We start from the raw sequence: 12,158 nt of genomic DNA, 5'->3' as shown, positions 1-12,158 counted from the left end.
ATCTCAATACTGGATCTAGTTGTCCGAGGTTGGCCCACTTGTTTACAGGCAGTAGCAGCAACTGTGGTCCTGGTTGAAGAAGGTTATAAACTAACATTAGGAAATAAGATCAAAGTGTATACTCCCCATGATTTAAAAAGCATATTAAGCAAGTGAGCCTGTCAATGGGTTTCAGACAGCAGACTTTTAAAATACGAACTGATTTTAAACAACAGTGAAAACATAGAATTGGCTCCAATAAGAACCCAAAATCCGGCACAATTTTTGTATAGAAAGCCAAAAGAGGAATTAGAACATCAGTGTATTGAAACTATAGACTTAAAACAAAAGTCAGAGAAGACTTATTAGAACATCCATTAACAGAAGGCAAAATACTTTTTATAGATGGTTCATCAAGTGTAGTTGATGGGAAGTGAGCATCAGGGTATGCTATTGTTGATGGATGTAAAGTGACAATAATTGAATTGCACAGGACTGAGCCAAGGCAGTAGCATTGGGCATGGGCACCGTCCCAGGCAGCTGCGGCTATGAGAGGGCAGAGAGATGGGAGGCAGCTCAGTGAGGTTGTGCTGCCCATGCTGCTCACCTCCACAAGGAACGCCATGGCGGGCAGCTCCCAGTCTGAAATCTCTTGGCTGAGTAGCTTGAAGAGGCAGTAGATGATGCTGCAACACCAGATCATGGAAACACAGTGCATCTCCATGGTGGGGGGGAAAAGGCATCATTGACCCTGAGCCAGGTGGACAAAGCTCTCCCAGGACTGACTTACAGAGGTCTGGCCTTTCACCAAGCACCCCGTGGGCACATTGGGAGGTGGCAGCTCCGAGGCAGTCTCCTCTCCCAGCCTCCACCTAAACTTTCACCTCCAGGTTGCCTTATGTGTGAGAAGCTTAACATACTTCAGTCCATCCAAAGGCTTTAATTCAATCCCTGCACTCTGATTTCTCTCTGAAAAATTCAGAGAGACTCCTGACATACTAACTCCAGCATCCCACCTGTAGCCAAGGACTGGGTCTCTGCCTATGCTGCTTGGCTGTCAGTCTGGCTGGTGATCTGCCAGCATGCCAGCCCAGTATTCGAGGCACATTGTGGAGGCCTAAGTGCCCAGGAGCAGTACCAGGTCCCTGTAAGCAGGATGGCAGACACTGCTTTACCCAGTGACATGAACAAGCACTCCTGGGCCATTGTGAGGGTGCAGGTTGAAGAAGTTCTGTGCTGCAGGGCTCAGTCCCGCCTTTGGTTCTGCTTTGGGCTGGCTCCCTGCCTGCTGCCCTTGCTGAGGAGGCTCCTGGGTCTCTAATGCCGGCTAGGGGTTTTACGCCCAAAAGCACAAACGGGATGGGACTGCTGTGGAACACGTCTTGAGCTGCTTTATTATTATTTTTTCCTCCCAAGAATCAGTCTCATTACAAAGTTGGGAAAGCGGGAAGATGCCAGCAGCTCACGCCCTCAGCAACAGCCAGAGAGCTTGATGTTACAAGGCATTTCTTTTTGACCAATCACAAAAGGAAAAACATATTGGCAGTAGCTCTAGCCAACCACTATAAGTGCACATACCTTTGGTTAAAACAACACTTGCTTATTTCGAATGCAATACCTATTTGTAAGGCCTTAAAATACAATACACAGGGGTCCATTATTAAGCTTAGACCTTCCTAATATCATGCTCGATATACTTTTCTGCAGCTTAGAGAGTTATTCTAGCCAAGCGTTAATACACAGACCATTGTTCTATTTGTCCTTCCTTTCTACATTTCATATAACATTTCTGCGGACATGCCTTATGCTTTCCACTTAGCTCCAATTGCAGTTTGCTGTCTCTGAAGCCTGCTTTTTTTCAGCTTTCCCAAAACCTTCTTATTTTAAGGATTCCGACAGGTCTCCTGCAGACAGGGGTGCTGCCACTGCAGCCAGGCTCTGGCCAGCCAATCCGGGGGGCTCAGGCTGGGGCCTGTGTTCTGTGACACTTGTTGGGGGTGCTGGTCTGTGGGGGGCAGCCCTGTAAGTGGGGTTGTGTGCGTCCTCTGCCCTTGGTGGGCAGATGGAGGGACTGCCTGTAATCAGGTGAGTGTCCCTGGCACCGGCCTTTCAGAGGTGTGGGGTCAGGAGTCATGGGGCTGGGTATGATTGCCCTCCCTGTCCTTGGGGTTGGGGTCCCAGCTCCTCAGCCTTAGCTAATGAGTTTGACTGCCTGACTGTAGAGTCTAGTTCGTGTTGCCGTGGGGCAAGGCCGAGCTCTGTGGCTCTCTGAGGATCATCCAAGCCTGTATGCAGGTGCAGGTCTGGGAGCCTTTGTGTTCCCTCAGCTGGCAGTGGGTGTGGGGCAATAGCCCCACTAGCTGGCCTTGCTTTGTAATTGGAGAGAAGGAGTGTCTGTAGACCTGGGGGCCCAGGGACACCCTGTAAGTCAGGGCTAATGCTCTGCAGTACCAGGCACTTTGCAGTCAAGGCAGTAGCTTGAGCCCCCTATAAGCAGGGATGCTGGCTCTTTGTTTTCTGCTTTTGTGCACAGCTTCATTTGCCCAGAAGACCTAGCAGCACTTGTATTGAGTTGGACGCAGGATCAGCTGGACTTCACTCCTAGCAAACCAATCCTTAACTTTAAGCCCCGGGAACTTGCTGGCGAACTCCAGCCCCATGTCACTTGTGGAGCCCTTAGTCCGTAGGAGCAGCCCCAGGTTCCTGTGAGCAGGGTGGCAGAGGCTGCTTTAGTCTGGTGACAGGAACGAGCACTCCTGGGTCCTTGTGAGGGTGCAGGTTGAAGAAGTTCTGTGCTTCAGGGGATAGTCCCGGCTTTGTTTCTGCTTTGGGCTGGCTCCCTGCCTGCTGCCCTTGCTGAGGAGGCTCCTGGGTCTCCTGCAGACAGATGTGCTGCCACTGCAGCCAGGCTCTGGCCAGCTCCTCCGTGGGACTCAGGCCGGAGCCTGTGTTCTGTGACGCTTCTTGGGGGTGCTGGTCTGTGCGGGGCAGCCCTGTAAGTGGGGTTGTGTGCGTCCCCTGCCCTTGGCAGGCGGATGGAGGGACCGCCTGTAATCAGGCGGGTGTCCCTGGCCCCGGCCTTTCAGAGGTGTGGGGTCAGGGCTGGGCATGATTCCCCTCCCTGTCCTTGGGGCTGCAGTCCCAGCCCCCTCGGCTTATGCCATGAGCCTAACTGCCTGACTATGGAGTCTTGTTCCCTTTGATGTGGGGCAAGGCTGATCTCTGTGGCTCTCTGAGGATTATCCAGCCTGTATGCAGGTGCGGGTCTGGGAGCCTCTGTGCTCCCTCAGCTGGCAGTGGGTGTAGGGCAATAGCCCCACTAGCTGGCCTTGCTCTGTAATTGGAGAGAAGGAGCCCCTGCAGTCCTTAGAGACCCACACCAGCCTGTAAGTGGTGGCCAATGCCCTGCAGGCCCAGGCACTTTGCAGTCAAGGCAGTAGTTTGAGCCCCCAATAAGTCAAGATGCAGGCTCTTTGTCTTCTGATTTTCATGCACAGCTTCATTTGCCCAGAAGGCCTTACAACAATCAGCTTGAGGGGAATACACCATCAGCTAGACTGCACTTCTAGCAAAGCAAGCCTTAGGTTCAAGTCCTGGGAAACATTCATCTAACTCAGGGCAAGCCTGAGATCTTCTCCCAAGAGCCTTTTGGAGTTGTTATGCTAATTAGTCTCAGTTCTACTTCCCTACTTGTTACTTGTGTTCCATATACGGTATTGTTTCTAGAATGTTTCACTCCCAAAACTATGTAGTGTTACTTCTCCCATGTATCTGGTCTTTGGGGCTGGTTCTTATACTGTGCTCGGTTTCTGGATATCATCCCTATTATTTCTCATTTAAGTAATTTTCTTTTTGGGCACTCCATTGTTCCTGCTCCTTTTTTCTCACTTTGCTCCACCTTCACCCTAAGGTGAGGGGCCCAAAGATTTGTCACAGCCACCCTCACTGCGACAGGGCCTGGCTCCCAGCACTACATGGGACTGTGCTGGACGTCGCTATAGTGAGTCAAGCTGAAGTAGGAGCCTTTGTGGAGCTGGGGGTTCTGTGGGTGGGGGCTTGAGGATCTCCCTGTGGGGCTGTTGGGTTGTGGTTCCCTTCAGGAGCAGAAGCTGGTGCTTCTCAGGCCTCAGTGCCTTGTCGTCCATTGGCAGACAAGAGTGAGCAAAAGGAGGAGCTGCTTCAGGCTCAGCAATGGAACAGAGAGGCAAGAAGGAGCAAGAAGAGGAGCGGCTTGGAGCTGAAGAGGGGGCACGAGAGGCCCTCTGGGCAAAGGGCATTCCTGGTTTACCTAGGGCACCTTCTTGGTGCCAGGGCTGGCTTTGGGTGGCTGAGCTCTCTGAAAGCAGGCCTGGGTCTTTGCTGTGCTTGGCCTTTTGCTGTTGTGCTCCTTTGGCTGCGCAGTGAGAGAAGCAACCGTGTAAGGAGTCTGAGAGCCCCTGTCTCCACACCTGCGGGGGGAATTGTAGCTCTCCCAGCCCCCAGCCCATCCTGTAAGCAGGGCAGGGCCTTTCACTCTACCCTGGCCTTTCCCCTGCTTTCTAAGGACAGAGCAAAAATGCTTAGTGGTGGTGTGGGCAGCGCGACCCTCCTGTAGCCTGGCCCTGGGTCTCTGCGTGTGATGCTTGGCTGCCAGTCCTGCTGGTGACCTGCCAGCATGCCAGCCCTGTACTTGGGGCACATATCATCTCCTTGTGGAGCCCTTAGTTCCTGGTAGGAGCCCGAGGTTCTTCTATCCAGGGAATGGATTGGAGGGAGGGTAAATAAATAAATGAGGAGTAGAATATTGTCTGCTATGGTCATATTACTATTAAGAGAAATCTCGCTTTAGCATTTGGAGAATCATCTCTTAGCTTGTTCCAATGATGACTTCATGGAAAAGGCTGTGCTCAAAGTAAATTCTTTCAGTCCTAGATTATCTCAGGTAGGCTACTGGAATTTCCAGTGTTGTTTTTTTTTTGCTGCAGAAAAATCAATTCATTAAAAGCACCTCTTTCCTCTTGCAGTCGTCTAGGAGTCGTTTTCTGTAAACACATCCAGAGTGGCATCCAGTCATAGTGATGATATGTGTTCTTTATTCTCCCTTTGTGCATTCTGTTCTCCATGCAGGAAAATAAAAAAGTATGGTAGTCGTGAAGTACTCAGATAAACAGTGATTATAAAGGGAAACAGAGTAATGAGGGAACTGTGAGTAAATATGGCACTACTTAAAAATCTTTGCAAGGAGCTTTACAACCTGTTGAGTTCGAATTTTGTGGAAATCAGTTCCTGGAAGGAAAAGTTAAACAAATAATCACATTCACGTGAAAGTCATCAACAAAATAACAACCATAAACTGAATATGTAAAAATAACACAAAATTAAACCTAATTTAATGTATTTTAGAGTAAGAGGATGTATGGAGAATGTCCTACATTACATACCTCAACTTCAAGAGCAAACTCTTTGATAGTCTTCCACAGTCGTTCATAAAAATAGAAGAAGGAAAAATGCAAGAAAGGAATTCACTGCCTAGCATAGGGAAACATGCTTTGAAAATGACATGTAATGATGCAGTATTGAAACTGAAGAAGGATTTTAATGTTGTCCCTTAAGGACCACTTTTGAGTCTGTTGCTATTCAGCATTGTCATTAATGAGCTATTATGATCTTTGAAATTTTGCAGGCTTCATTGACTGGAGAGTGCCTGAAGAACTGGAGGGCAGGAATCTAGGTGGTACTATGGAACTGGGGGTGAACATTGACAAAAATGCTGATAGTTCACGACTGAGACACAGATACTGTTCTTAGGCAAAACAAGTCGTGTCTCCAAACACAGGATAGTGAAGAAATAGTTGGGTTTCAGGTTTACAGAAAAAGATATTTTTATTGCTCACAAATGACCATGAAATACAATGATAGGTTGTAGGACAAACCCCACAAATTAAAAAAAAATTAGTATAAGCAGGAGTAAGCCTCATAACACAATCCTTCTCTCCACTCAGAACTGGGGGGAGACCTGAGCTGACAATCTGTGTACAGTTTTCTTGGGCAGCCAGGAATACACTGAACCAACAACCAAACTGGCAGAAGTGAAATGTTGCTCCACCTCAAAATTATAATACCACAGATATATTTGACAAAGTGAAAACAGTGAAATAAAAGAGGAGAAAAATGACCTGTGCTTAGAGTAATGAAGCAAAGGAAGAAGAAATGAAAATTGTTGCTGTTGAGATCTTTCTCTTTCTCTTTCTTTCTTTCTTTCTTTCTTTCTTTCTTTCTTTCTTTCTTTCTTTCTTTCTTTCTTTCTTTCTTTCTTTCTTTCTTTCTTTCTTTCTTTCTTTCTTTCTTTCTTTCTTTCTTTCTTTCTTTCTTTCTTTCTTTCTTTCTTTCTTTCTTTCTTTCTTTCTTTCTTTCTCTCTCTCTCTCTCTCTCTCTTTCTTCCTGTCTTTCTTTCTCTTTCTCTCTTTTTATCCTTAGAAATTCAATGCTACATGATCTTGAATGTTGATAGTTCTGTTTTCTAAGAAACCCAGGAAGAAACATATTTCAAAAGACATGAAGCTAAATTTGTTTGCAAGACCCTGTCTAAATGGCAGGAAAACAGTTTGAGAGATATCTAGACAGTTTATCATGTGTATGTTTGTACTTATCTCTGAAGAAAAATTCTATGGAAGCCTTTAAATTTTCTATCACAAAATGTGCAGGGCTCATATAAAGGAAAAATCCCTTGTATTGAATACATGTGAGTTGATTTCATGATTGGCCCTTGGTAGTTCCCTGTAAAGCAGTGAGTATGTCATGGTTTTATATGCTATGCCAACTTTGATGTTTAACTTTGCCTCTTCAAAAGGCTGGCTTAAAAAAAAAAAAACAAAAATGTTGCTTGAAGTAATAATTGATAGTGACAAGGAAAAATTTGCAATTAACGTAGTGAAAGAAAACCAGAAAAATTTTAAAAGCTTAGTAAAAGAATGAAAGCAGTTTTCTACACTTGTATAATAAGAGTCCCTTCTAGTAAAAAAGAACAACAATTATGTTACTACTGTTAACTGTATTAGATAAAAGCACCAGAAGGTCATAAACAGAGAAACCAGTGCTGTGTTAATGAAGTTGGAAGGAAACTTTGCTCTTATTCACCATCTATTCCCCTGTAACTTTAAGAATTTCATATGTATATTTTTCTTTTATAAACTAAAGAAATAGATTTATGCCTGTTTAAATTTATCTCTCCATCAGCTGCTAATTGACTTTTGAAAACTTGAATAACCTCACAGGTTGCTTGTGTTCCCCTGCAGATCTGTAGGGGGACCATCATTCTGCAGCCCTCATTATTGTCCCCTCCATCCATATCTTCCTACATGTCACCCTCCTCAGGAGAAAGTTATGGGAATATTTCCAACAGTGGGTTTCACACTAAGAGATGGAGATTTGTTCTTTTAAAGGCTAAAGAGAATTTCATGGTTATTAACATGCTGGTTTTTTCAATGCAACTTCTCTATGTGCTTATTCTAGGCAGGGCTGCAGGCATCAGCTTTTATTAAGCTTATTCAAAACTTTCCATTGTAGCACCCAGTTTGCTTATAGACTTGAGAAAGCTTTGGTTATTTCAACCCAAATTTGTCATGTGCAGTTTGAAACTGTGATTTTATATCTTTCTAGACTTGAAATGCTCTGTTAAATATTGAACAGATATAGGAAATACGGGCAAAAGAATAGCAGACAGAGAAAACAGTTTCACATCTATGACCTTCATCTGTGTAGACCAAGAAAGAAAAAAAAACCCCAAACCTGGCCTGAATTATTTTTTTTGTAGGGCAAAAGGATCTTTTTTAACCCCTGAAAGAGCAGGGGAATGACTCACCACTTTACTCAAGGTAGGAAGCAATGGCCCAGAAGGTCCTAAGTGTTTTAAGGCTGCATATTCTTTGAGAAGCCAGAGGAGAACAGTCTTGGGACAACAGTCTTGGGAGAACAGTCTTATTCTCAAGAGTTGTCAGGGCTCCACAGACACCTCCAGGAGTCCCTCTCACTATGACACTGGAAACCTGTGTTTCTCTTAATACAGAACTTTAGGACCACAGGCAAAGAATTTAAATTCAGTTTTCCATAATTCATTTTAAAGACAATCAATAGATAGGAGGAAGAAATATCGGGAACAAAAATGCTATGGAGGGGGAAGAAGCCATGTTGTATGTCACATCTTGTAAATCCTTATACAATGTTATTCAGAAGTTTGTAGATATTTATGTCTTTAGCTACAGCTGAATGCTGATTTATAGAAAAGCTTTGGCAACTTAAAACTCAATGAATTGAAAAAGAAGAATAGGCTATATGCTGTCAGAATGATCTCAGAAAATGGCAGGAGTATATTAACTCAGGTTAATGCATAGCAACAATGGCAAATATGATCACAGAGTGAAACCATTAACCCAGCACTGCTAAGCACCCATCATTGAACTGTGTCTCCAAGTGCCACAACTGCATGTCTTTTCATTCCCTCTAGGGATGGTGACTCCACCACTGCTCTGGGTAGCCTGTTCCAGTGCTTGACAGCTACTGCAGTGAAGAAATGTTTCCTAGTATCCAGCTAAATCTTCTTGGCCCAACTTGAGGTAAATTGAGCACATTGCTGTCTTATGTTTGGTCACAGTCAATGAACACTCTCAGAGCCCTTTTCTACCAGGAAGTTTTCCAGGCAGTGTGTTCCCAGCCTGTAGCTCTGCATGGGGTTGGTTGTGTTTGTTTGCCTTATTGCACCTCATAAAACTGGCCTCTGTTCTTTAAGCCAGCCTTTCCAGATCCAGCTTCCTACCCTCCAGCAGATCAAAACTTCCACCTAACTTTTCATGTACCAACTCACCGAGGGAATACTCGATCCCCTCATCCAGATCATTGATGGAGATATTAAGCAGGCCTGGCCCCAATACTGTTTTTTTTACCAGCAAACAGTGCACTCATCCACACCATGGGAAGCCAGTTTCTCCAGGAGAATGCTGTGGGAAATGGAGTGTAAGGCTTTACTAAGGCCTAGGTAAACAACCTCCACTGTCTTCCCTCATCCTTCAACCTCCCTGTCATAGAAGGAGACAGGTAAGTCAAGCAGCACCTGCCTTTCGTAAGTCCATGCTGGTTGTGCCATATGATGATCTGCTCCATGACCTTCTGCTGTACCAAGGTCAGACTGTGATGAGTCAGATGGCATAAAGGCCCAATGAAACTTCCATATAAAGTTAGAAAATCTAATGTAATCTGGTGTGCCCAGCATGGACAGCATCAGTAATATGAGAAGTTTTTTATATTATACAGTCTCTCTGATGAAAGGATGAACGTTTTATTATTCACAGAAATACCTGAGCTTTTTAAAATCCTTCTGTAAGTCATAGCTGCATTTTACCTTGTGATAATGACTTGCACAGATTAATTACTTGGCTAATAATCCACTTTCTTCTTCTCAATATAAAACTTGCCTTAAAACTGTATGACACATCCACATTCCTCTCTTTACTATCCATCACATCTTTTATTTGTTATCTATTGAAATGTGAATAGCGAAAAATGACACTACTTTGTACAGATAGTTTTTTTCATTATTTTAATAATCATAACTGCCTTTTAAAAAAAATTTATTTTTCTTTTTCTTCCATTTCTGCCAATCTTGGGAGCAGTGAACTTTAGAAAATCTATAAAGTTGTCCTTCAAACCACAGTCACTCCTTGCTTTGGCTTATACTATTTAAGCAGCTAAAATGTTGCTGATAGTTTTATGTTTTGTCTCTCCTGAGTACTTTGCTTGCAGTTTCCATATCAGTATAATGATAGTTTTATTTTCAGATCTGATTTTTTAAGGTTTTTGGTAACGATGCTGCTTTATTATTCAGTTGTCTCCCAGGAGGTTGAATAAGTAGGGCCCATGCCACCTCTCCACAATAATAAGTTCTAAGTTCTCATTTCTTTAAATAACTGACGGAAATAGCAATGGACATTTGTGTTTATTAGTTATGATCAAAACCCTGCCCTCTTGATAAAGGCTATAATAACATCAGCTGGTATAAAATTGGTTTACCACTGGCGAACATATCTGCTAGCTGAACAGACTGTATAGTATAGAAGGACTTGCATTTTCTCCAGAGAGAAATAAGGGTTTGGGAGCTGAAACCTCCATTAATATTTAATAATGAGTTCCATGCACAGCAGTCCAGTTGCATTTCTCATGTATCACAGACCAAAACATTTTGTTTGCTAATTTGGTAGGATACAGTAGATAATTCAGGCTTATTTGAATAAACTGTATATTTTATTTCCAGCAATGTTATTGTATTTTAACTAGACCAACATAAAAACATTTTGGTCTTTATTTTCATTGGATCAAAGAATTAAAGTGCTGATTAGTGGGGAGAACTTCCTGGAAGTTCTGATGGAAAAAAAATGCTAAGGTTTTTAATATATAAAAAAATCTTCTAAATCCAGAATATTAAGCGGCTCCAGTCAGAACTTTATTAGATATTAAGGTAAAAAAGTAAGAAAGTTTGCTGAACAAAGCAATCCCATTAAGTTTTCTAATTCTCCTTCATAGTTTATTGACGTGAAGGTAAAGTCATTACATTAATACTCCCTTTTGCAATTAGCCTTATTGTCCATGACAAGTCTCATAAAGACATAGCACTTCATTAGTTTCAAGATGCATTACTGTACAGAGTATAAGGGAATGAGACCTGCCCCAAACTGCTGTAGACTCCACATGAGCGAGATTATCCTACAATTTCGTTGTTGTACATTATTGCCTTAACTAGTGAACTAGTTGAACAAGCATCCTCTTTCTAACCTTCAGTGTTTTCTGTATAAATTCAATAGTGTCACCACTTTTTCTTGCTGTCTCCTTAGTGACTAATTGATATTGAACAAATTTTTAAGTACTTTTCCTTCTCAATGCAAGTGAAAGTGCACATGACTGACAAACTCTTAAGTTCTGTCTGCATTAGATAAATTCAATCAGGAATGGTGGCAATGCAGCACAGTAAGAGTTGTTGGTAAGTCAGACGTATAATAGCAGGGCACAACTTTATTCTTTATTGCTGAGAAGTTATACAAGTGAACAGTAACAGCAGTGTTTTATAGATGGAATAACACAGGCTCAAGACCAGAAAGTGGTATTTACCTCACTTATTTTGGTATTAAAGAGTTAAATATCTAAGTATGACTGAGTTATACTTTGAAGTCCGTGGCAACTTGTAGGCAGTTCAGATGAGCAACTCACCTGCACCATCTTAGATGCATATTTTGAAGCAATATGAATGCATTTGGTGCTTGGGCTATTAAAAGTTGGTTGTTATGGTCTAAGCCCAGCCAACAAGTCAGCACCATAAAACCACTCCCTCCCTCCCTCCCTCCCTCCCCCTCTCCCCCTCCCCCTTCCCCTTCCCCGTCTCCCTCCCCCACCAGCAGCATCACGGAGAAAATGAGAAGGGGAAAAGAGAGGAGTCATAGGTTGAGATAAAAAAAGCTTAATATGGGAAGGAAAAGCTGCCCACAAAAACAGAGCTAAATAAGGAATTAATTCACACTTTATATGGGTAGGATGGTGTCCAGCCATCTCCAGATGATTTGGGAAGACAAAAACCATAATCCAAACTTCCCTCTTTTCTTTCTTCTTACCTCTGCTTTGTATACTAAACGTGATATATGATCTGAAAAATCGCTTTGGTCAGTTTGGGTCACCTGTCCCAGCTGTGTCTCCTCCCAGCCTCCCATGCACCCTCAGCCCTCCCAACCAGCATGGCAGTATGAAAAGCAGAAAAGACTTTGACTCTGTGTAAGCCCTGCTCAGCAATAACAAAACCATCTCTATATTATGACCATTGCATAGCCCCATGCTGGGCACTGTGAAGAAAATTAGCTCTACCCCAGTCAAAATGAGTACAAGGGTTTAGGTAAGTTGCTTAAGTTTGTGCATTCAGTAGCAGCTGTATAAGTGTATTGAAAGCTTGCAAAGAGCTGGCAGGTACAGCAGAGGAGCTGTGGGAGGTATGGCTGTATAGTGGACATGAACATTTCAGTGTCTTCATCTATGAGCTACATCTCACCCTTAGGTTAGAAGAAGCACTCCCAGAGTGACAAAAATTTCTGTTTTACCTCAAAGTTAGTTCTGTAGTCCAAAGTCTGAGGAAGGAGAGGTTTATCTCCACAGAGAGATATTTATCTCCT

This window comes from Sturnus vulgaris, chromosome 5 (assembly GCF_052056855.1).
Source record: "Sturnus vulgaris isolate bStuVul1 chromosome 5, bStuVul1.hap1, whole genome shotgun sequence".
Lineage (NCBI taxonomy): Eukaryota > Metazoa > Chordata > Aves > Passeriformes > Sturnidae > Sturnus > Sturnus vulgaris.
This window is presented reverse-complemented; position numbering follows the sequence as displayed.